The following is a 25280-nucleotide window of genomic DNA, read 5'->3' on the forward strand; positions in this document are numbered from 1 at the left end:
GTTCTGGCGGGCGGGGGGCGGAAGGCAGGGGACTGGACCGGGAGCTCTGGTTGGTGGGGGTGGGGCGGAACAGTGTCTCTCAATACCCTACCACCCTGTCTCCAGGGCAAAAAGAATTACTCAGGTCTGCATTAACGCTCATGTTCTGCTACCTTTCTGTTTGTCAGTCTCTGAACTCACAACTCCCACCCAGTCCGACAAATTTCAGAAACTTTTCTTCTGGGACGGAGCTCTACGCCAGCCCCTTAGAGTCTACAGTACAACGCTGTCAAGCAGTAGGGTCGACGTGTCAGGATGGCCGAGTGGTCTAAGGCGCCAGACTCAAGCTTCTGCTTCCCACCTTTGGGGCTTCTGGTCTCCGAGTGGAGGCGTGGGTTCGAATCCCACTTCTGACACATTCTCATTTTGTTCTTACGACTTTCAGAATAAAAGTACTGGACAGTTCCTGATACTCAGCTCTAGACACTCAAATATTTCCGGGCCCTGACCGGTATTCGACAGTGAGAATTCCCCGGTCAAAGAATCCTGGAGTACTTTCAGAATCACGTGGAGGCAACCTCCAGCACTGCCTTCTGAGATCCCCTCCTCCTAGAAAAAAAGTACCGTAACAACCTGTGGTCTTTTCCTTAGTGGGTCAACTGATGAGTCATCCACAGTTGGATGTTGGGTTTTTACTGTGGAGAAAATGAATGAAATCCTCACCGCTTTTCTGTACACGGAAAAGAATCTGTTATAAAGCTCTCACAAAGTATTTCGTTGTCACCTTCTTATGTCATCTCTAAAATCTAAGAGGGAGAGTCCTTCAAGACTATGACACTGATGAAAATATTTTTAGGTTATCAAAAGGAAATGCTCATACTGGTAAAACTGAGTAAAACTGAGCTCGCTCTGAGATTTCTTTTCAAAATGATTTGATTTAGATATCTTTATTTTTATTAAGGTAAAAAAGAATGCCTTCTGTGAAGAGCTACGTAAGCTTGGTAAGATATTGGTCTTAAAATTAAGACTTTTAACTTTTGCAGCTTTGACGTTAAATGAGTTTTTCTTCCTGTATAGCTTTTAAATCATTTCACAGCAATCTTCCTCCTAGGAATGTACCTCAGTGAAATTCCAGCTCAACTCCATGGTTGGCCTTGTCTAAGTGCAGGATTTTGCAGTACCAGATTATTACAGGCAAGCTAGATATCCACCAGGTATACGTCAGTGGCCACCCATGAATTTCATACTATGTAGCAGCTGCACATAGGAGCAGATGTGACTGTAGCAAGACAATAGATTTTTCAAACTGTGTTGAGTAAAATAAAAACATAAGGATTAACAGTGCCAATAAAAATCACACAAATCAACAGCAGTTTTTTTGAGGGTAATTTCTCTCCTAAAGAATATTAAATACTTCAGAGAGGATCTATATGTTTTGGGGAGAAGAAAGAGATGGATACAGGTTGTGACCAAAAAAAAAAAAGGTGTTTCTGAAACAAAGTATGCATGGACCAATAACCAAAATGAGCCCTAAACTACCAAGGGTGATTAATTATCCTTTTGAATCCAAAGTCACTTTTCCTTCCATCATTAAATTCCACTTTTTTCACTCTCACTTCTGCAGATTCCTAAACATCCACCACTCTTTCCTGTCCTGCATTTCCCCTGAAATCATGAAATTCCAAATTATTTTTCTCCATTCTCCATTTTCATCTTCTTCCAACCATTGTTTCAGATTGAGACTGTTTATTTTCCTGTAACTGGTTTTATTTTCTGTTCCAAAGCATTCCTAGTATATTTTGAGATAAATGGGGAAATCTAAAAAGTAAAATAAAATAGAAATCACTTTAAAATGTTTTCTTCCCTTTATAAAGTACCCAACACCTGGGCTGGATGCTGAATACTAAGCTCTGAGGATCCTTCTTCTAGCCAGGAAATTGTTACAGAGCTTGATTTTAAAAAACTTAGGAAATGATGGTCTGAGTGCTTGCCACATCCCCCAATTTGTCATTTCTTACTTAACCTGGGAAATAGTACCATAGGTACTGTGATGCTATCTTTAAATCAAAAGGGAAAACCAGAAACTGTGTACTTACTCTTTTGGATATCTTTCTCATTAATACGAAAATACAAACGCTACAAACTGATTCCAGTGGGTTTATTAGTATTATTATTATTGTTTCTATTTTGTTTCTTTCAGTTCCTCCATGTGGGGAAATCAGTGAATTTTCCAGTAACTTTCCCACTGGAAAAAAATAGGACTATGTGGGAGCTTCTTAAGCTGAGCTACCACTGAGAAAGTCTGGGTCCTTTTCATTGGTGTGGTCATGCAGGAGAACATTGTTTGATTTGCCAATGGTGAGGCCATGTTCCCCCAGTGCATAGCAGTCTGGGTTGAGGTCTCTATAGGAAAGAGAGAGCTTTCTGGTTACATTGTACTTTTGTTATTAAGTCAAGTTCCTGGGCTTCATTAAGATAAACAGGCTGACAGAGTATGGGACAACCTTGGAATAGAAATCCACTGCCTCTTTCTCTCTGGGAAGTGGGAGTCATCGGTGGCAAAGAGATTTTTTTTTTTTAATGTGCCCAGTTGTATGTGGGAATACTCCAGGTTCTCTGATTGGGAATTTCCATTTGTCAAATGCTTGGCTGGTGGTTGTAGAGATGACTTGTTAGTGACTCTTCCAGGGATACCAGGACCTTCCTAAGTATAGGCCTGGGTGGAGCTGCTAGTGGGGACTGTCTTTAAAGGTAGAAAGAACCCAACTACAGAATAAGGGAGGATACTCAAGTCTCGGGAGAATGAAGCTGGAAAGGCAAGAGTGAGATGAAAGACACATATGTGCCAAGAACAAAACTGAGTCTTGTCAGAAGTGGGATTCGAACCCACGCCTCCACTCGGAGACCAGAAGCCCCAAGAGAGGGAAGATAGAATCTTGAGTCTGGCGCCTTAGACCACTCGGCCATCCTGACTTGACACTGACAAGATATCAGCAGTAACGACTCTGTCAATGACTGAAGCCTGTTCTATCTGAGAGGAAGAGGAACAGTTATTTCTAGAAATTACAGGAGTAAACCAAGAATTATCTGCAAAGCCAAAAGACAAGAAAGGAGTAATTTTATGGTGAGGAGGTGCACTGGGAGACAGAGTTGATGCTGCTTTGAAGATTGGGAGCCCACCTCACGTACCTTGAGTCTTTTTCTCCCATTCCATCCCTCATGACCATGAGTTACACATTACACGATCAACTTTAAGAAACAGAGGATTTAGGATACAGATTTTATCAGCACGTCTTTCAGGAGCTTTTCCCAGTGCTCACAGTATCTCACAGTATTTTATCTTAGCACAGTATTTTATTAATGGGGACTGAGCCTGTGTGTGGGACTTCAAGTCCCTATACAATAATATTTTCAGCATCTTCACAGTTCCTGCAAGATCCACTGCTTTCTCCCCTCTCCTCTCTTCCCTTTCCTTCCATTGCCACTGTTGTCTCGCTCTAACTTATCTTCCCCTTTACATTCTTTCAGTGTGTGCTTAAAGAAGGGACGTGAAGTGAAGAGGCAGGACGTGGTTTATTATAAGACACATAAAAAGAGAAACATAGAGCATGGAGAACTAGAATAAGGTCTTGGTTTAAAATCTTTACTGAGTTTTTAAAAATGTTTTTGCTGTTATGATTAAATATCCCTCCTGCTTTGGTTAAGGTGAGAGGTATTCATCCAGTGTTTTCTTTCTATTCTGTCTGATAATAGTTTTTAGTTAGTCTTCCAAATTAACAACCTTCAGAAATTTTTCATTGCCTGCAGAAGACAACTCAAACACATATGCATGAACTGGCAAACAGCTATTTAAAGATCCATTTTGGGTGCACATCGATCAGAAGTGAGTTGTTTCTTTTGCTGTTTTTGGTCTTCATGTAGAGAATCTGAAATACTTTTCTAAAGGCAATGCAGATTAGGAGAAAACATGAGGATCTTGAATCAGGTGCTTATGTTTGAATTCAAGCTTCATCATTTACAAAAGTGTGATGTGTTGATATTTTACATTATTTTGACCATCTGTGAACATATTTTTAATCTGTAAATTTAGAGGGCAATTCCCTACCTCAAGATTGTTGAGGGTTTAAAAAAATTTATGTAGGTGCTTTCCCTAGCAAACCATGTGACAAGTAGCAGTCACTCAAAAGACCTTCATGTTTCATTCACCTGCATGTTTCTATTTGTAACCTCTGGCATTTAGACGGTTTTGCAACAAACCAAATTCCCAACAAACCAAATTTGCCTTTTCTGAACTATGGTGTCCCAATTTCCAAACACTTAGAAAATATGCTGAGTCCTCCTTTTCTGCCAGTTAACGATCTTTCAAACTTAACAGCTTCCCCTTCCCCTTAGTCAAATACTCTCATTTAGCTCTTGACATCCTAGTCATGACTTCTTTCTCCCTCTTTTAAACTCTCCAAACACATTGCTGTTAGTAATCAGATGAAAAGTTGAAAACTCAACTTCCAAACAAATATAAGATGAACATAGTCCCATTCCTTGAGTGTGGAATTATGTGTGATATTTTTAATGAAAAGATCTTGATTTTAATATAGTCATGGTTGTCAATCTTTGTCTTTATAGTTGGATTTTTATGTTTTATTTCAAAGTTCTTTTCTACCTTTGGTTCCTAAATATATTCTTTATTGGTATCCTTTAAAAGTTTATATTTTGTCTCCTCTCTGGAATAAAATTCACTTCAAGGTCAATTCAGTACAATTCAGTTCAGATGACTAAAAAAAAAAAGTCTGCATTGAGCTTCTGAAGACTTTTATAGAAGGCCACTAACACCACCAAGGCCTGGACCCCAGCAGTACCTCACTGAATTTACAAACCTTCCTTCTAAGGTCTTCCTGGGAGAACACTCAGGACTAAAAGTTTTTGGCTTACAAGACCTTGGGCCAATGATTCTCTTTTTGAAGGTGGTAGTTTTATTCTGTTAATGTAGTTGGGGAGGTTACTGGGAATGAAAATATCGGAGGAAGTGATGATTCCATGGTTTCTGTCTTTAAAAAGAGGTTAAGACAAAGTTTGTGGCTTCTGTAGCAGAGGAAGAAAAAAAAAAAAAAAAAGGTAAGATCAGAGCCCTGCAGAATTCAGAGGGGATATGAAAAGGAAAGAACAGCTCAGAATAGGATCGATCAACCATCTTCTGAGGTAGACTTATGAAGCAAAAATCACACTTCCTCATTTTGAATGTTGGTGGCTAGCTTCATCTCAAGAAACTCGAGTTCTCTCTGCTTGAATTGAAACATAAGCACCTGATTCAAGATGCTCATGTTTTCTCCTAATCTGCATTGCCTTTAAGTCTCTGCCCTTGGAAAATGATGATTTCTGGTTCCTAAGGTGTTTGGAGCATTGATAATCTATTTTCATAAAAATCCATTTAAATGTTTCATCTCTCCAGTAAACAACACTTTCGATGTCCAAGACTTTAAAAAAAAAGAGAGGGAGAGCAATACAAATCATACAAAAGAATGTGGCATATAACCATGAAAATGAAAGGAGAGAAATCTGGTTTTGAATAAACAGGTAACAGGTGTTGTCCGCTGAAGTGTGAACAAAGAATCCAGCTATGGTAGATCACCTTGGGCTTCATATCTCCCTTAACTCTTCAAGTTGCAATTCTCAAAAGTATTTGCTTTTCCTTCTCTTCCCCCAAGTCTTCAGTTTTTCTAGGCGGCGCGACCATGCGGTGCCCCTGCCCTGTCCCTGGCCTTGCCATTGACGTGGAGGAGCCAAGGGGTTCGAACTTCAGAGTCCGAGTGAGCTGTGGGAGGCTCGGGAAGGCGGGTGCGGGAGAGGAGAAGAAGTCTGAGTTCTAAATTCATCCCTAGAAATCGGTGTAGGAGAAGCTAAGGGTTGGAATACCAAGTTCCTGAGAAAGGATTTCAGAGCTTCGGTTTCCTTAAGGAAATTGCAAAAGTGCAGACGCCTTAGAGATTTGCGTGCAGGCGGCAATTTTGAGAAGGAGATGAGGGGCCGACTCAGAATGAAAGACGTAAGTTAGAGGAAGTGAGTGGGAAAAGGGAAGCAAGAGGAATTGATAGACTCGGGTGTCTACCAATCTTTATACAAATTAATGAGATGCAAGAAAACACTACAGTGTGAAAAGCAGAGTGGCGCAGCGGAAGCGTGTTGGGCCCATAACCCAGAGGTCGATGGATCGAAACCATCCTCTGCTAATGTCGTTTCCTTCCACAAGCTCTAGACCAACACTTGTTATTTTCTTCCTCAAATTCCAAGATTTCCACAAGAACACTATGCAGAGGCAACTAAATTAAAACACTCATGACGGTGACACAATTGATTTGCCTTTCTTGTTTTCTTTGATCTTGATGAAAATTAGCCTCAATCAAATATGTCATTTTAAAGCTCACAATATATTGGGAAACCGTGCAACATCTTAATTATCGCCTATATGCAGTGACTCTACCACTACTTTTTTGTTTACACAGACATGCTTACCAGTCTTGAAACAGAGCAGGACACTATGGTCCTTCCCCATCTTCCCCGTTTGCCTTTTGTCTGTAGAGAAACTTTAGCCAAACAATAAATTTAATCGAGAGAAGTGAGAAAATGCAGAAGCAAAGGAAAGCAGTCAAACAGGACAAAATAATAATAATTTAGCTATTAAGCAAAGTGAAGAACCTGAGTCATATCCTTTGAGCTGTCTTGTAGGTACTGAAACCCCTACCAGTAGAAGAAGTTAACAGCATGTTGACCAGACTGTAGAGATGACAGAAGCTGCCACAATTCTGAGAACTGGCCTCAAAGAAATGGGAACAAATTGACCTTGGCACTAAAGATTGGCTGTACTCAAAACAATCAAGATGATGCTGATCAGATCACTGAATCACAGAGTTCAAGATGACTGTCAGAGCTGACAGTGCTGTTTCTGCATATAGCCCCCTCCGGCCACCTATCCATCCTTGAGATGCCCCTTTAAAAGCTCTTGCCCACTGATTGTCAGTGGGGGAAGTTGGCCTTTGGACACAAGTCCGCCCTGGGTTGTCGGCCTGCAGAATAAAGCAAGCTTTCCTTTCCACCAACTTTACCTATAAAGTATTGGTTTTAGAGCTGCGGGCAGCTGAATCCCACTCTCCTAATAGTCTCATGAACAAATGAAGACCTGCTCTTACAGAGGCAGGGGATACAGTTTCAACTGCCTGATTCTTCTTGTCTTTATAAGTAGAATGGAGCTCAAGATAAAACGTGGAGTTGAAAAGTAGAATAGGAGGGGACAAATGTGGACTTTCCAAATTGGCAAATGGGAGGTTGGAAAGATGTAGGGAAGAGTAGAGGGGAAAGGAGACTGGGGAGAGTGAAGAAAAAACATGTAAAGGAAAGATGAGGAAAGGTGCACGTGCTGAAAGTGAGATGTATGAATATTTTGAATAAGTGAGTTTTCTGGGAGTTCCTTTCCTGGATGGAACCACCACTTCAATGTGGGCGTCAAGTTTGTTTCTTGCTCTGGCATGAAAATTCCAGGAAATCCCAACTCTGAAAGAAAACACTGGAGGAAACAATGGGGAATGATCCTCCTCCTTGTATCACAATCTTCATTCCTTACCCAATCTTTGATTTTCCTGAAATTCTTCCCACTTACTGATGTCACTGGTGAAACAGAATCAAAGCCCCCTGGAAGACCCAAGTAATTTCCAAAACTATGACTAGAAGGCAATGGCACCCCACTCCAGTTCTCTTGCCTGGAAAATCCCATGGATGGAGGAGCCTGGTAGGCTGCAGTCCATGGGGTCGCGACTGAGCAACTTCACTTTCACTTTTTACTTTCCTAAATTGGAGAAGGAAATGGCAATCCACTCCAGTGATCTTGCCTGGAGAATCCCAGGGACGGGGGAGCCTGGTAGGCTACCGTCTATGGGGTCGCACAGAGTCGGACACGACTGAAGCGACTTAGCAGTAGTAGCATGACTATTACTAGAATCCCTCTGGTGGTCTTATTTTACATAATGAGTTAGATGGTCTCTTAGAGGGCCTGGATAGCTCAGTCGGTAGAGCATCAGACTTTTAATCTGAGGGTCCAGGGTTCAAGTCCCTGTTCAGGCGCTAAGGCCTCGATTTGTTTTCAGTGTTTATTTAAAAACTATTTGGATAACAGCCCATTTAAGAATGCCTCTGAAAGTGAGGAAGCCTTAACAGCCAAATCAAGCAAAGTCACTGACCTAAAATAGTTTACCGTTTAGTTTTTCATTAATTTTCCTTTTCTAATATTAACAAAAACACTTCCCCAAGTTTCTAAGAGGAATCAAAAAAAGGCATCATTTAAAAGTAATAAACTAGTGACAGTTTTAGAAGTAAGTCATTTAAAAGTTCCCTTAAAATGATTCATTAATCTGGGAGTAGAAGGGAACAATTTGGGTGGACTCTATGTGATGGTATTAGGAGGTGGGACCTTTGAGAACTGATTGGGTTATGAGTTAATTTCTCAAAAATAGAAATAGTGCCCTTTCAAAGGAGACCCCAGGGAGTTCTCTGTCCCTTCTGCCATGTGAGACAACAGTGAGAAGACAACTGCCTATAAACCAGGAAGCTCTCACGCAACAAAGAACCTGAACCATGAATACTGCCTTTGAGGTGTTTGATGCCTGTCTTTGTCTAGAGATTTTCTTGTTTCTTTAGACTGAACACCAAAAACCTCCCTTCTGTCTCACCCATAAGCAATTTTAATCAGTACTTTTATACATTTTAATGTATACTTTGGTGCAGTTAACTATATTTCTGCACATAACACCTCATCTTTCATCCTTAATTTTAGAGGGTTAAATATTGTAGGCAGGAATTTGTGTCTACCTAGAACTTCTGAATGTGATCTTGTTTGGAAACAGGTTTTTGCAGAGGTAGTTACATTAAGATGAGGTCATTCATACTGGATAAGGGTGGAGCCTAAACCCTACCACTGGTTTACCCTATCCTTACAAGAGACAACACTAGGAGGCAGACAGAAAGAAGAAAGTCATATGTGGACAGAGGCAAAGACTGAAACCATACAGCTATAGCCAAAAACTATAATGGATTTTGGGGATCCACTAGAAGCTAGGAAGAAGCAAGGAAGGAGTCCTTCAGCAAGCCTTCAGAGAGAGAATGGCCCTGCCCATATCTTAATTCCGATGTCCTAGTCTTCAGAACACAGAGACAGTAATAGCACACTAACATGAGAGAAAGTTCCAGGGGAAAGTGATTCCTTGGGGTGAATCTAAAACAATGAATAAACTTGAAGAAAAGAAGTCGTTTTGAATGGAGGGAGGTTTTTGGTTTGTTTGTTTGTTTTTTTAAGTTTAATGCCTTCCTTGATATTAATGAACATTTCTTTGCTATTAGTGATAAAATTTAGATAACATGAGGAATCCCTTTTGATGGACTGTTATTGTAAATATTCTTCCTGTATTCTTATCGTTAAAGATCCGTGAAATTCCTAGGAACCCACTGCCCAGAAAGAGTTCACGGCACAACATGTGAATGTCTCTTAACTGAGATTCTTTTAAAGTCCGTTCACGGGTCTTCCTCGTTAGTATAGTGGTGAGTATCCCCGCCTGTCACGCGGGAGACCGGGGTTCGATTCCCCGACGGGGAGATCACAATACTACCTTTTTCAGCTAAGCCTGTAACAGAAAGGAAATCTTTCTGCTCTTTGGTTTTGTTCTAAGTTAAATTCTCCCGTGTTGACTTATTAGTGTGTTTACTGAGCAAGCAACTCCCTTCTGATGGAAACCCACGGCTGCCTTCTCTCTGAGAGAAGTCAGATATAGCGCGGGGGTTCAAAGTGTGCCCATTTGACTCGAAATATTCCGAGATCTTGCAATATTAATTTTCATTTGTCAACTGAGGTGATGGAGATGTGGCTTGTACAGGAACCGCCCTTAGAAAAGTCTCAGTGGTTCCCAAATTTTGGTGCACATTAGAATAACCTTGTTGTTCAGTCGCTAAGCCATGTGCGACTCTTCGCGACCTCACGGACTGCTGCACGCTAGGCATCCCTGTCCTTCACTATCTCCCGGAATTTGCTCAAACTCTTTTCCATTGACGCGGTGATGCCATTTAACCATCTCGTCCTCTGCTGCTCTCTTCTCCTTTTCCCTTCAATCTTTCCCACCCTCAGGGTCTTTTCCAATAAGATCGCTCTTCGCATCAGGTGGCCGGCCAAAATATTGGAGCTTTAGCTTCAACATCAGTCCTTCCAATGAATATTCAGGGTTGATTTCCTTTAGGATGGATCGATTGGATCTCCTTGCAGTCCAAGGCACTCTCAAGAGTCTTCTGCAACATCGCAACTGGAAAGCATCAATTCTTCGGTGCTCAGCCTTTTTTTATGGTCCAACTTTCACATCCCTACTTGACTACTGGAAAAAAACATAACTTTGACCATACAGACCTATGTCGGCAAAGTGAAAATTCCTGACAGAGGGATGGCAACCCATACTAATTAAATTAGAATGTCCGGAGGTGGTAGCCAGGCTTCAGTAGGAATTTAAAATTCTCACCATGTAATTTCAATATGCCTCAGAGTTTCGGAGCAGCTGGCCATTTCTCTCTGGTTAGTTACTCTGACAATGTTACTAACATATTCAAATTATTATTGTATTTAATATAAAATGTAAGCTATTTGTAAAGCATTAAAAAAAAAAACCCACTAGCGATCTAACATGGATCATATTGTTACTACACATTATGCTGCAACGATAAAAGTAACTTAGTGTTACTCCTCCAAATCAGGTAGTCAGCACAAGAGTGCCACACAAGAGTGGGAATAGTATAATTTCAATTCATGTAAAATTATGGACATTTGCACTGACACCTTCCATAGCTCTAATTGGCCAAAGTACTTTAATTTTTATATGTAAAAAAGGAAAACGTATAACATTGGTTAAAAAAAAAAACCTGATGAAGTTATTAGATACTAGCTAACATAAGTTGTACAGTACACCTAAATATGTATTGAAAATGTGCTGGTTTTGTTTATACTTGGATGTTTTGAAATTCGGACATATACAGCTTACTAAAATATGTTTAAAATTTCAAATCTGGTGATTCTACATTTACTAATATACTTTTGAACTTTTTTATTTGGAAATAATTTCAAACATAAGAAAGGTTACAAAAATAAAAATTTTATAAGGAACACTCTATATCCAGATCCACCTTTCCTTAACATTTTACCCTATGTCTTTATTATTTTCTTCTATATCATGTTTTACTGAGTCATGTAAATATATTACATAAACCTCAATGTGTGTCACCTTAAAAAGATAGGCTAGCGCCTGAACAGGGACTTGAACCCTGGACCCTCAGATTAAAAGTCTGATGCTCTACCGACTGAGCTATCCAGGCCCTGATCTTAGAAGTTGAATTGTCCTATAAATAACCAAATCTCATTAGCAATTTCGATCTCCAGGAAGAACTGGAGTAATCCATAATTTCAGAAACAACCCGGGTCTTTCAAAAGCAGGGCTCGACCACTTAAGTCATCTACTCACCAAACAGACCATTTAACCTCTGCACTGTACATTCTTTAAGTACATTTTTAATTGCTGGAGAAATGAAGATTATTCCTAGAGTCAATTACTGCCGAAGAAGATTCACCAATCTGGGTCAAAGGAGATCATATTTACTTCTCAGATAAGTTTGAAGAGAAGATGCACAAGGCTCCCCTCACCAACCTGTAAGAGAACCTGGAGGAGATTTTTTTTTTTTTTAAGGAACAACTAAAGTAACGGAGGAGAATCTTCCAAAGAATGAAAAGATGGGCAAAGATGAGGTTTCTAATCTTGACATAATGTGGGGGCATCAAATTTGGTTGTACCCTTTGGTGTCCCCCTCCCCCTGCCCCGCCCTCAGTTTCAGAAATGAAATGTCTGGGAAGAAATCCAAGGCTTCCTCTAATTTTCTCCTCCACATTTTATCTAGCAGCCCAACTCGTCCAAAGACAGGAATGGCTTGACACTTAAGGAAATAGTGCTTTTGGTTCATTCAGTGTTTATTGATTCATGAGACAGTTTTTGAGCACCTGTAGAGAGATCACACGGAGAAGGCAATGGCACCCCACTCCAGTATTCTTGCCTGGAAAATCCCATGGATGGAGGAATCTGGTAGGCTGCAGTCCATGGGGTCGCTAAGAGTCAGACACGACTGAGAGACTTCACTTTCACTTTTCACTTTCATGCACTGGAGAAGGAAATGGCAATCCACTCCAATGTTCTTGCCTGGAGAATCCCAGGGATGGGGGAGCCTGGAGAGCTGCCGTCTATGGGGTCGCACAGAGTTGGACACGACTGAAGCGACTTAGCAGCAGCAGCAGTAGAGAGATCACAGGAGCAAAATCCCAAAGCATAGGTGCAGAAAAGGAAGATAGAAACCACTTAGTTCCATGAGGACTGCCAAATTCAGGACTATGAATTTTTGAGTCAATAATCCTTAAATTATTTAAGGTATTATTTACTGTTTTTTCTGTATGTGAAGCCAAGTGCAATCCTGACCAAACATGAAGAAAATACAGACTCATATATTACCCATAATACTAACCATTATGAAATCATGTGCAAATGCTATTTTATTATAGAAGTTATACAGAGAACTTCAGAAATTAAATATGTAACAGATATATACCTGGAGAAAATATTTAGATATTACTAAATGTGGATCAGAAATCATTTTGACTTGACCTAAAAAACAAACCATCCCTCCTGCAGGATTTTTTCCCCTGATGTCCAAGATATGTTTAAAATAAACATCCTTATTCTATCTCTGAGCTTCACGAAATTTTAGGTACTTTTTCTGTCTCTCAATGTCACTGATAAGAGAAAAATCAGAGGTGGAAAAAAAAGATAGGATGAGAGTTTGGATGAGGCCTAGGGATGAAGGAATGGGTGGGAAGGGATGACAATTTTGATTTGAGAAACGGTGGATACATGAGTTTGAATAAGCTCTGGGAGTTGGTGATGGACAGGGATGCCTGGCGTGCTGCAGCCCATGGCGTCGCATAGTCAGACACGACTGAGCAACTGAACTGAACTGAACTAAAGACAGGTTAAGTAAGGAGATTATATGTTGCACAATTTCTCTGCCAGCTATATAGGTTTCTTTACCTTTATTCAAAAACATCTGGCTTTATCCCATTTTGTCAACTTTGCCCTGGCTATTCCCTCTGCCTGGAAATATCTACCCCAGATATTCACATGACTCAATCCTTTTATTATTTCAGGTCTTTGTTCAAATGCCACCCAAACCTTCAATATTACAGTATTTCAGTCAGTTCAGTTGCTCAGTCATCTCCAACTCTTTTTGACCCCAGGGACAGCAGTACTCCAGGCCTCCCTGTCCGTCACTAACTCCTGGAGCTTACTCAAACTCATGTCCATTGAGTCAGTGATGCCATTTAACCATCTCATTCTCTGTTGTCCCCTTCTCCTCCATCTTCAATCTTTCTCAGCATCAGGGTCTTTTCAAATGAGTTAGTTATTCGCATCAGGTAGCAAAAGTATTGGAGTTTCAGCTTCAGCATCAGTCCTTCCAATGAATATTCAGAACTGATTTCCTTTAGGATGGACTGGTTGGATCTGCTTGCAGTCCAAGGGGCTCTCAAGAGTCTTCTCCAACACCACAGTTCAAAAGCATCAATTCTTCGGTGCTCAGCTTTCTTTATAGTCCAACTCTCACATCCATACATGACCACTGGGAAAACCATAGTCTTGACTAGATGAACCTTTGTTGGCAAAGTAATGTCTCTGCTTTTTAACGTCTCTGCTGTCTAGGTTGGTCATAACTTTTCTTCCAAGGAGTAAGCGTCTTTTAATTCCATGGCTGCAGTCACCATCTGCAGTGATTTTGGAGCCCCAAAAAATAAAGTCTGCACTGTTTCCACTGTTTCCCCATCTATTCACCATGAAGTGATGGGACCAGATGCAATGATCTTAGTTTTCTGAATGTTGAGTTTTAAGCCAACTTTTTCACTCTCCTCTTTCACTTTCATCAAGAAGCTCTTCAGTTCCTCTTCACTTTCTGCCATAAGAGTAATGTCATCTGCATATCTGAGGTTATTGATATTTCTTCCTGCAATCTTGATTCAAGTTTGTGTTTCGTCCAGCCCAGCGTTTCTCATGATGTACTCTGCATGTAAGTTAAATAAGCAGGGTGGGGGGAGGAGCCAAGATGGCGGAGGAGTAGGACAGGGAGAACACTTTCTCCCCCACAAATTCATCAAAAGAGCATTTAAACGTCGAGTAAATTCCACAAAACAACTTCTGAATGCCGGCAGAGGACATCAGGCACCCAGAAAAGCAATCCAACTCTTCGAAAGGAGGTAGGAAAAAATATAAAAGACAAAAAAAGAGACAAAAGAGGGAGGGACGGAGCTCCATCCCGGGAAGGGAGTCTTAAAAAGAGAGAAGTTTCCAAACACCAGGAAACCTTCTCACTGCCGAATCTGTGCCGAGCTTTGGAAGCACAGAGGGCAACATAACAGGAAGAAAAAATAAATAAACAATTAAAACTCGAAGATTGCGAGTCCTACGATAACTCCCCCAGCGGAGAAGCAGCGCAGACGCCTGCAGGCGCCATTAACAAGCGGGGGCTGGGCAGGGAGGCGCAGCGCGGGCTGCATCGCTTAGAGTAAGAATCTGGCCTGAATACCCTAAGCACTATCTGAGCGAAATAATTTGGGCTAACAAACCAGACTGTGGGATATCTACCACGCGAAAAGCCAGCCCCAACCTAAGACCGCCAGGCCCGCGCACGGAACAAAGAATTGAACAGAGATAGCCGGCTGCAGACCTTCCCCCTCCGGTGACAGGCAGCCAGAGCCGGAAGGGGGCAATCGCAGCCCCAGAGAGACATTATCTATAAAACTGTAAGCAGGCTTCTTTGCTAACTAAAACTTCTTGGGGGTCTGGACGGTTAACATCTGCCTAAGAAGGTGCGCCGGTTTTGCGCCCAGATAACCGAGTGGCGGGGAGGCGATAAGTCGCAGCATTGGCGCTCGCCAAACACCTCATCACTTGAGCTGCTCGGACCTGGGAAGAGCACAATACTCAGGCCCAACTGAGTCTGCGCCTCTGAGGACTACCCGAGTGCCTGAACCTGAGCGGCTTGGACCTGGGAGGTACATACAACCCAGGGCCAGCCTCGGATTGTTCCTGGCGGAACAACCTAGAGCCCGAGCAGTGTGGGCAGGGAGGCTACACGCGCAGTGAGCGGGGGCAGACCCAGTGTGGCTGAGGCACTGCGAGCGCACGCCAGTGTTATTTGCTTGCAGCATCCCTCCCTCCCTCCCCACAGCGCGACTGAACAAAGAGAAGAAATACAGTTCCACCCATCAGAACACTGACACAAGCTTCCCTAACCAGGAAACCTTGACAAGCCACCTGTACAAACCCACACACAGCGAGGAATAGCCACAATAAAGAGAACTCCACAAACTGCCAGAATACAGAAAGGACACCCCAAACTCAGCAATTTAAACAAGATGAAGAGACAGAGGAATAGCCAGCAGATAAAGGAACAGGATAAATGCCCACCAAACCAAACAAAAGAGGAAGAGATAGGGAATCTACCTGATAAAGAATTCCGAATAATGATAGTGAAATTGATCCAAAATCTTGAAATTAAAATGGAATTACAGATAAATAGCTTGGAGACAAGGATTGAGAAGATGCAAGAAAGGTTTAACAAGGACCTAGAAGAAATAAAAAAGAGTCAATATACAATGAATAATGCAATAAATGAAATTAAAAACACTCTGGAGGCAACAAATAGTAGAATAACAGAGGCAGAAGATAGGATTAGTGAATTAGAAGATAGATTGATAGAAATAAATGAATCAGAGAGAATAAAAGAAAAACGAATTAAAAGACATGAGGACAATCTCAGAGACCTCCAGGACAATATTAAACGCTACAACATTCGAATCATAGGGGTTCCAGAAGAAGAAGACAAAAAGAAAGATCATGAGAAAATACTTGAGGAGATAATAGTTGAAAACTTCCCTAAACTGGGGAAGGAAATAATCACCCAAGTCCAAGAAACCCAGAGAATCCCAAACAGGATAAACCCAAGGCGAAACACCCCAAGACACATATTACTCAAATTAACGAAGATCAAACACAAAGAACAAATATTAAAAGCAGCAAGGGAAAAACAACAAATAACACACAAGGGAATTCCCATAAGGATAACAGCTGATCTTTCAATAGAAACTCTTCAAGCCAGGAGGGAATGGCAAGACATACTTAAAATGATGAAAGAAAATAACCTACAGCCCAGATTATTGTACCCAGCAAGGATTTCATTCAAGTATGAAGGAGAAATCAAAAGCTTCTCAGACAAGCAAAAGCTGAGAGAATTCTGCACCACCAAACCAGCTCTACAACAAATACTAAAGGATATTCTCTAGACAGGAAACACAAAAATGGTGTATAAATTCGAACCCCAAACAATAAAGTAAATGGCAACGGGATCATACTTATCAGTAATTACCTTAAACGTAAATGGGTTGAATGCCCCAACCAAAAGACAAAGACTGGCTGAATGGATACAAAAACAAGACCCCTACATATGTTGTCTACAGGAGACCCACCTCAAAACAGGGGACACATACAGACTGAAAGTGAAGGGCTGGAAAAAGATTTTCCATGCAAATAGGGACCAAAAGAAAGCAGGAGTAGCAATACTCATATCAGATAAAATAGACTTTAAAACAAAGGCTGTGAAAAGAGACAAGGTCACTACATAATGATCAAAGGATCAATCCAAGAAGAAGATATAACAATTATAAATATATATGCACCCAACACAGGAGCACCGCAGTATGTAAGACAAATGCTAACAAGTATGAAAGGAGAAATTAACAATAACACAATAATAGTGGGAGACTTTAATACCCCACTCATACCTATGGATAGATCAACTAAACAGAAAATTAACAAAGAAACACAAACTTTAAACGATACAATAGACCAGTTAGACCTAATTGATATCTATAGGACATTTCATCCCAAAACAATGAATTTCACCTTTTTCTCAAGTGCACATGGAACCTTCTCCAGGATAGATCACATCCTGGGCCATAAAGCTAGCCTTGGTAAATTCAAAAAAATAGAAATCATTCCAAGCATCTTTTCTGACCACAATGCAGTAAGATTAGATCTCAATTACAGGAGAAAAACTATTAAAAATTCCAACATATGGAGGATGAACAACACGCTGCTGAATAACCAACAAATCACAGAAGAAATCAAAAAAGAAATCAAAATTTGCATAGAAACGAATGAAAATGAAAACACAACAACCCAAAACCTGTGGGACACAGTAAAAGCAGTCCTAAGGGGAAAGTTCATAGCAATACAGGCACACCTCAAGAAACAAGAAAAAAGTCAAATAAATAACCTAACTCTACACCTAAAGCAACTAGAAAAGGAAGAAATGAAGAACCCCAGGGTTAGTAGAAGGAAAGAAATCTTAAAAATTAGAGCAGAAATAAATGCAAAAGAAACAAAAGAGACCATAGCAAAAATCAACAAAGCCAAAAGCTGGTTCTTTGAAAGGATAAATAAAATTGACAAACCATTAGCCAGACTCATCAAGAAACAAAGGGAGAAAAATCAAATCAATAAAATTAGAAATGACAGTGGAGAGATCACAACAGACAACATAGAAATACAAAGGATCATAAGAGACTATTATCAACAATTATATGCCAATAAAATGGACAACGAGGAAGAAATGGACAAATTCTTAGAAAAGTACAACTTTCCAAAACTCGACCAGGAAGAAATAGAAAACCTTAACAGACCCATCACAAGCATGGAAATTGAAACTGTAATCAAAAACCTTCCAGCAAACAAAAGCCCAGGTCCAGACGGCTTCACAGCTGAATTCTACCAAAAATTTAGAGAAGAGCTAACACCTATCCTGCTCAAACTCTTCCAGAAAATTGCAGAGGAAGGTAAACTTCCAAACTCATTCTATGAGGCCACCATCACCCTAATACCAAAACCTGACAAAGATGCCACAAAAAAAGAAAACTATAGGCCAATATCACTGATGAACATAGATGCAAAAATCCTAAACAAAATTCTAGCAATCAGAATCCAACAACACATTAAAAAGATCATACACCATGACCAAGTGGGCTTTATCCCAGGGATGCAAGGATTCTTCAATATCCGCAAATCAATCAATGTAATACACCACATTAACAAATTGAGAAACAAAAACCATATGATTATCTCAATAGATGCAGAGAAAGCCTTTGACAAAATTCAACACCCATTTATGATAAAAACTCTTCAGAAAGCAGGAATAGAAGGAACATACCTCAACATAATAAAAGCTATATATGACAAACCCACAGCAAACATTATCCTCAATGGTGAAAAATTGAAAGCATTTCCTCTAAAGTCAGGAACAAGACAAGGGTGCCCACTTTCACCATTACTATTCAACATAGTTTTGGAAGTTTTGGCCACAGCAATCAGAGCAGAAAAAGAAATAAAAGGAATCCAAATTGGAAAAGAAGAAGTAAAACTCTCACTATTTGCAGATGACATGATCCTCTACATAGAAAACCCTAAAGACTCCACCAGAAAATTACTAGAGCTAATCAATGATTATAGTAAAGTTGCAGGATATAAAATCAACACACAGAAATCCCTTGCATTCCTATACACTAATAATGAGAAAACAGAAAGAGAAATTAAGGAAACAATTCCATTCACCATTGCAACGAAAAGAATAAAATACTTAGGAATATATCTACCTAAAGAAACTAAAGACCTATATATAGAAAACTATAAAACACTGGTGAAAGAAATCAAAGAGGACACTAATAGATGGAGAAATATACCATGTTCATGGATTGGAAGAATCAATATAGTGAAAATGAGTATACTACCCAAAGCAATTTATAGATTCAATGCAATCCCGATCAAGCTACCAACAGTATTCTTCACAGAGCTAGAACAAATAATTTCACAATTTGTATGGAAATACAAAAAACCTCGAATAGCCAAAGCGATCTTGAGAAAGAAAAATGGAACTGGAGGAATCAACCTACCTGACTTCAGGCTCTACTACAAAGCCACAGTTATCAAGACAGTATGGTACTGGCACAAAGACAGAAATATAGATCAATGGAACAAAATAGAAAGCCCAGAGATAAATCCACGCACATATGGACACCTTATCTTTGACAAAGGAGGCAAGAATATACAGTGGATTAAAGACAATCTCTTTAACAAGTGGTGCTGGGAAATCTGGTCAACCACTTGTAAAAGAATGAAACTAGAACACTTTCTAACACCATATACAAAAATAAACTCAAAATGGATTAAAGATCTCAACATAAGACCAGAAACTATAAAACTCCTAGAGGAGAACATAGGCAAAACACTCTCTGACATACATCACAGCAGGATCCTCTATGACCCACCTCCCAGAATATTGGAAATAAAAGCAAAAATAAACAAATGGGACCTAATTAAACTTAAAAGCTTCTGCACATCAAAGGAAACTATTAGCAAGGTGAAAAGACAGCCTTCAGAATGGGAGAAAATAATAGCAAATGAAGCAACCGACAAACAACTAATCTCAAAAATATACAAGCAACTCCTCCAGCTCAACTCCAGAAAAATAAATGACCCAATCAAAAAATGGGCCAAAGATCTAAATAGACATTTCTCCAAAGAAGACATACAGATGGCTAACAAACATTTGAAAAGATGCTCAACATCACTCTTTATCAGAGAAATGCAAATCAAAACCACTATGAGGTACCATTTCACACCAGTCAGAATGGCTGCGATCCAAAAGTCTACAAATAATAAATGCTGGAGAGGGTGTGGAGAAAAGGGAACCCTCTTACACTGTTGGTGGGAATGCAAACTAGTACAGCCACTATGGAGAACAGTGTGGAGATTCCTTAAAAAACTGGAAATAGAACTGCCTTATGATCCAGCAATCCCACTGCTGGGCATACACACTGAGGAAACCAGAAGGGAAAGAGACATGTGTACCCCAATGTTCATCGCAGCACTGTTTATAATAGCCAGGACATGGAAGCAACCTAGATGTCCATCAGCAGATGAATGGATAAGAAAGCTGTGGTACATATACACAATGGAATATTACTCAGCCATTAAAAAGAATACATTTGAATCAGTTCTAATGAGGTGGACGAAACTGGAGCCTATTATACAGAGTGAAGTAAGCCAGAAGGAAAAACATAAATACAGTATACTAACGCATATATATGGAATTTAGAAAGATGGTAACGATAACCCTGTATACGAGACAGCAAAAGAGACACTGATGTATAGAACAGTCTTATGGACTCTGTGGGAGAGGGTGGGAAGATTTGGGAGAATGGCATTGAAACATGTGAAATGTCATGTATGAAACGAGATGCCAGTCCAGGTTCAGTGCACGATGCTGGATGCTTGGGGCTGGTGCACTGGGAGGGCCCAGGGGGATGGTATGGGGAGGTTGGGAGGGAGGAGGGTTCAGGATGGGGAGCATGTGTATATCTGAAATTAAAAATTATAAAAAAAAAAAAAAAATAAGCAGGGTGACAACATACAGCCTTGACATACTCCTTTCCCAAATTGGAAACAGTGTGTTGTTCCATGTCCAGTTCTGTTGCTCCTTGACCTGCATACAGATTTCTCAGGAGGCAGGTCAGGTGGTCTGGTATTCCCATCTTTTGAAGAATTTTCCACAGTCTGTTGTGATCCACACAGTCAAAGGTTTTGGCATATTCAATAAAGCAGAAGTAGATGTGTGTTTTTTTGGAACTCTCTTGCTTTCTTGATGATCCAACAGATGTTGACAATTTGATCTCTGGTTCCTCTGCCTTTTCTAAATCCAGCTTGAACATCTGGAATTTCATAGTTCATGTACTGTTGAAGCCTGGCTTGGAAAATTTTGAGCTTTACTTTGCTAGCATGTGAGATGAGTGCAATTGTGCAGTAGTTTGATCATTCTTTAGCATTGCCTTTCTTTGGGATTGGAATGGAAACTGACATTTTCCAGTCCTGTGGCCGCTGTTGAGTTTTCCAGATTTGCTGACATACTGAGTGCAGCACTTTCACAGCATCATCTTTCAGGATTTGAAATAACTCAACTGGAATTCCATCACCTCCACTAGCTTTGTTTGTAGTGATGCTACCTAAGGCCCACTTAACTTCACATTCCAGGATGTCTGGCTCTAGGTGAGTGATCACACCATTGTGATTATCTGGATCCTGAAGATCTTTTTTGTATAGCTCTTCTGCGTATTCTTGCCACCTCTTCATAATATCTTCTGCTTCTGTTAGGTCCATACCATTTCTGTCCTTTATTGTGCCAATCTTTGTATGAAATGTTGCCTTAGTATCTCTAATTCTCTAGAAGAGATCTCTAGTCCTTCCCATTCATTGTTGAAATCTCCCTTACATCCCATATTTCTTTGTTTACTGTTTCTTCATGGCTTTTTACCACCATCTAGCTGTCTGCATATATAAATTATGAATCAGAGAAAAGCAACCCTGAACATCCAGGAACTGAGCTGGCGTTTATAGCTATGTCTTAATGTTTTCTTGTTGAATATAAGCAATTTTCCAGAACATCAATATCAGGCAAGACTTCTGTAATAGATTAAGACAGAAACAGGACAACTCTATGATCATGTCTGAACATAAATAAACAGAACATTGTCCATGCCAGAGAGTACCAAACATTTCCCTCTCCCACATTATACAAACAACTACCATTTCTTTACTAATTTCAGCTCTATTTTTAGTTTGCCCTACTTTAGGTAAGATTTAAGATATCCAACCACAGAATTACCCCCCACCTCCTGAATGTATACAAACCAATGCAAAGCCATACTTTCTTAAAACTGCCCCCAAATCACCTAACAAAAGTGATCACCTAAAAAAGATCACAACAAACTGCGGAAAATTCTTAAAGAGATGGGAATACCAGACAACCTTACCTGCCTCCTGAGAAATCTTGTATGCAGGTCAAGAAGCAACACTTAGAACTGGACATGGAACAGCAGACTGGTTCTAAATTGAGAAAGAACTACAGTCAAGGTTGTATATTGTCACCCTGCTTATTTAACTTATATGCAGAATACATCATGCAAAATGCCGGTTGGATGAAGCACAAGCTGGAATCAAGATTGCCGGGAAAAATATCAATAACCTCAGATATGCAGAAGACCACCACTCTTGGGGCAGAAATCAAAGAGGAACTGAGGAGCCTCTTGATGAAAGTGAAAGAGGAGAGTGAAAAAGCTGACTTAAAAATAAACATTCAACAAACTATGATCATCGCATCTGGTCCTATCACTTCATGGCAAATAGGTGGGGAAACAACGGAAACTTTCTATTCTTGGGCTCCAAAATCACTGCAGATTGTGACTGCAGCCATGAAATTAAAAGATGCTTGCTCCTTGGAAGAAAAACTATGACCAACCTAGACAATATTTTTAAAAGCAGAGACATTACTTTGCCAACAAAGGTCCGTCCAGTCAAAGCTATAGTTTTTCCAGTAGTCATGTATGGATGTGAGAGTTGGACCATAACAAAAGCTAGTGCCAAACAATTAATGCTTTTAAACTGTGGTGTTGGAGAAGACTCTTGAGAGTCCCTTGGACTGAAAGATCAAATCAGTCAATCCTAAGGGAAATCAATCCTGAATATTTATTGGAATGACTGATGCTAAGGCTGAGGCTTCAATATTTTGGCCACCTAATGTGAAGAACTAACTCATTAGAAAAGACTCTGATACTGAGAAAGATTGAAGGTAGGAGGAGAAGGGGATGACAGAGGATGAGATGGCTGGATGGCATCACCAACTCAATGGACATGAGTTTGAGCAAGCTCTGGGAGTTGGTGATGGACAGGGAAGCCTGACATGCTGCAATCCATGGGGTCCCAAAGAGTCAGACATGACTGAGGAGCTGAACTGAGCTGAAAAAAGGTTACAAAGTCCAATTCTTATAATCACTTCTTTCTAACTCTCTTACTGAGACACTCCACTGTTCTCCTGATGTGCATTCTCTCTTGCGGCAACAGTTAGCAAAACCAACTTTAGGAGTATGCTTTGGCACTCACTAGCTTCATGTATTGTCACCCCTACTCAAACCCAACCACAGAATCTGAGTATCCATTAAATAAATATTGTTAAATAAATACGCGAATAAATAAAGAGTCGCCTTTTTTTCATAAGAAAATAAAAGGTCACATTCTTGGGAAGTGTAGGTCAAGAAAGCAGTAAATAATGTTTTAGGTGCTTAATTAGACAAAAATTACAGACAAGTATAACAACAACACAAGTAAAACTAACTCCTCTTCTACCATTGTCCATACACGAAGTAGCCTGCAATAACTGATTTACACTTGGTGTTTGCACTCCTGGTAACCCTAATCGTAGAAAATGGAAGCAAGGACAATATGAACTAGCTTGACTCAAAGTGAAGAATAAACAACATATTAAAAACCTGTCACCTTTACCACAGGGACTGGAGGCTGGGTTGAGGGTGGAAAGAGAGACAAAGAGAAACTATTTGTTACTTGGTAACGGCCATCAACCAATTAAACTCGTACGTCTATTATCCTGTGTCCTATATCGCATCCCCTTTTCCTAGGCCACTGGGAAGAGATTAATGGGAGAAAAGAAAGGAGGGAGAAAGACGTTACTGAAGAATAAAGAGATTATGGGGAGAAATGCCGGAAGAGGGTGCAATATGCCCGCCTTGTACTCCTCGACGGACAGTTCTAATGTTTAAACAGGTTTATTGAAAGGGAGTTCTAGCCCTTCTCACTGACTCTCTCCTTGCCTATGCTACTTTTTAATTTATCGTGGAAATGAAAAAGCCTAAACACCGCGGGAAGCAGACTGAAGCAATCTTCGAAACCAGCGCTAATTCGGTTCTGGGCTTCCCTGGTACCTTAGTTGGTAACGAATCTGCCTGCAATGCACAGACCCCTTTTCTTTGATTTACGAAACTCCCACACTACGGGGACCGTTTTGGGCTGTGGGACTGTTGGGCCATTGGGAGGCAGGCAGCGCGGTGCGGGAGCGGTAAAGGGACGTGCGGCGGGTGCTGCTTTTCAATATCCCCTGGCTGGGCTCCTCGGCTGACTTTGTGCCATCCCAACAGTCTCCAGCATCCATCCACCAAAACTTGTCTTTTTTGCCTCTCGTTTTGCAGTCGGTTCGGAGCTTGCGTTTCACCCTGTGCACTCTGGATGTAATACTAATCACATTGGTTGTTAATCACAGCAACAGATTATACGTAATACACAAACGAACCTGTCAGGATGGCCGAGTGGTCTAAGGCGCCAGACTCAAGTTCCTACTTCCCCTACTTGGGGTTTCTGGTCTCCACTTGGAGGCGTGGGTTCGAATCCCACTTCTGACATGGTGGTCTTTTGTTCTTATGCTCAAATTCTGCAACTTCTGTCGGTAAATCATAGCCACCTTCTTAGGCTGCATTGCCAGATCTTACCCATTACCACCGATATTTCACCCTTTCTTCAGTTCAGTTCAGTCGCTCAGTCGGGTCCGACTCTGCGACTCAGTGGACTGCAGCACGCCAGGTTCCCCTGTCCATCACCAGCTCCCGAAGCTTGCTCAAACTATGTCCATCGAGTCGGTGATGCCATCCAACCATCTCGTCCTCTGTCGTCCCCTTCTCCTCCTGCCTTCAGTCACCCTTCTCAGACCAGTGCTATTTAGATGTCTGTCCTCTCATCATGCCTACCTTCCCTCCCTCCTTTCCTTTTTGTTCTTTCTTTTTCAATAAAAATTGCCTGTTTATGAGTATCTACATGGAAGAATAGTTATATACCAGTATTAAAATGCAGGTCTTAACATATATGTGAAGTGATGGTTATAAATTTCTGTATTCAGTATTTTAACTGTTCTGTGAAGGTTAAGTTTTGAATATTCTTCCACAGATCTCCTGCTTGTCCCTCCCTCTCTGTTGTCCTCACCTGACTCTCTTTTCTTCTTCATCTTACTCTTTCCTTTTTTTGTGTACCTTCTCCCATCACATCTCGGATTGCTAGTCAAAAGGTATTTGCTGTAAAGTGAAGAGGATGGATGTGATAGATATATTCTATGACATAAGACAAGAGAATTGTGGGAGAGAGGAGAAGTAGAACAGTGATTCTTAACCAGGATTGATTTTTAAAAACAAGATGTTTTTATAAAAATAAAGAAAGGGAAAGAGGGAGAGAGAGGGGAAGGAAGGAACTTGTCCA

General features: G+C 40.5%; 7 non-coding genes across 7 annotated transcripts; 5 read left to right on the plus strand and 2 right to left on the minus strand.

The window, feature by feature from the left end:
* Positions 1-288: 288 nt before the first annotated feature.
* TRNAL-CAA (transfer RNA leucine (anticodon CAA)) lies at positions 289-395 on the plus strand. The gene is made up of 2 exons: positions 289-326; positions 350-395. It is a non-coding gene; the product is annotated as a tRNA-Leu (tRNA).
* A 2449-nt stretch (positions 396-2844) lies between these two features.
* On the minus strand, positions 2845-2952 carry TRNAL-CAA (transfer RNA leucine (anticodon CAA)). Its single transcript has 2 exons — positions 2915-2952; positions 2845-2890 (listed from the first exon to the last, which is right to left on the minus strand). It is a non-coding gene; the product is annotated as a tRNA-Leu (tRNA).
* Positions 2953-6131: 3179 nt separating this feature from the next.
* On the plus strand, positions 6132-6203 carry TRNAM-CAU (transfer RNA methionine (anticodon CAU)). The gene has a single exon. It is a non-coding gene; the product is annotated as a tRNA-Met (tRNA).
* Positions 6204-8015: 1812 nt separating this feature from the next.
* Positions 8016-8088, plus strand: TRNAK-UUU (transfer RNA lysine (anticodon UUU)). The gene has a single exon. It is a non-coding gene; the product is annotated as a tRNA-Lys (tRNA).
* Positions 8089-9541: 1453 nt separating this feature from the next.
* On the plus strand, positions 9542-9613 carry TRNAD-GUC (transfer RNA aspartic acid (anticodon GUC)). Its single transcript has one exon. It is a non-coding gene; the product is annotated as a tRNA-Asp (tRNA).
* A 1681-nt stretch (positions 9614-11294) lies between these two features.
* On the minus strand, positions 11295-11367 carry TRNAK-UUU (transfer RNA lysine (anticodon UUU)). The gene has a single exon. It is a non-coding gene; the product is annotated as a tRNA-Lys (tRNA).
* Positions 11368-24329: 12962 nt separating this feature from the next.
* On the plus strand, positions 24330-24436 carry TRNAL-CAA (transfer RNA leucine (anticodon CAA)). Its single transcript has 2 exons — positions 24330-24367; positions 24391-24436. It is a non-coding gene; the product is annotated as a tRNA-Leu (tRNA).
* The last annotated feature ends 844 nt before the right edge of the window (positions 24437-25280 follow it).

This window comes from Bos grunniens, chromosome 23, assembly GCF_055505025.1.
Source record: "Bos grunniens cultivar Pamir isolate PY7600 chromosome 23, Bosgru_T2T1.0, whole genome shotgun sequence".
Taxonomy (NCBI): Eukaryota; Metazoa; Chordata; class Mammalia; order Artiodactyla; family Bovidae; genus Bos; species Bos grunniens.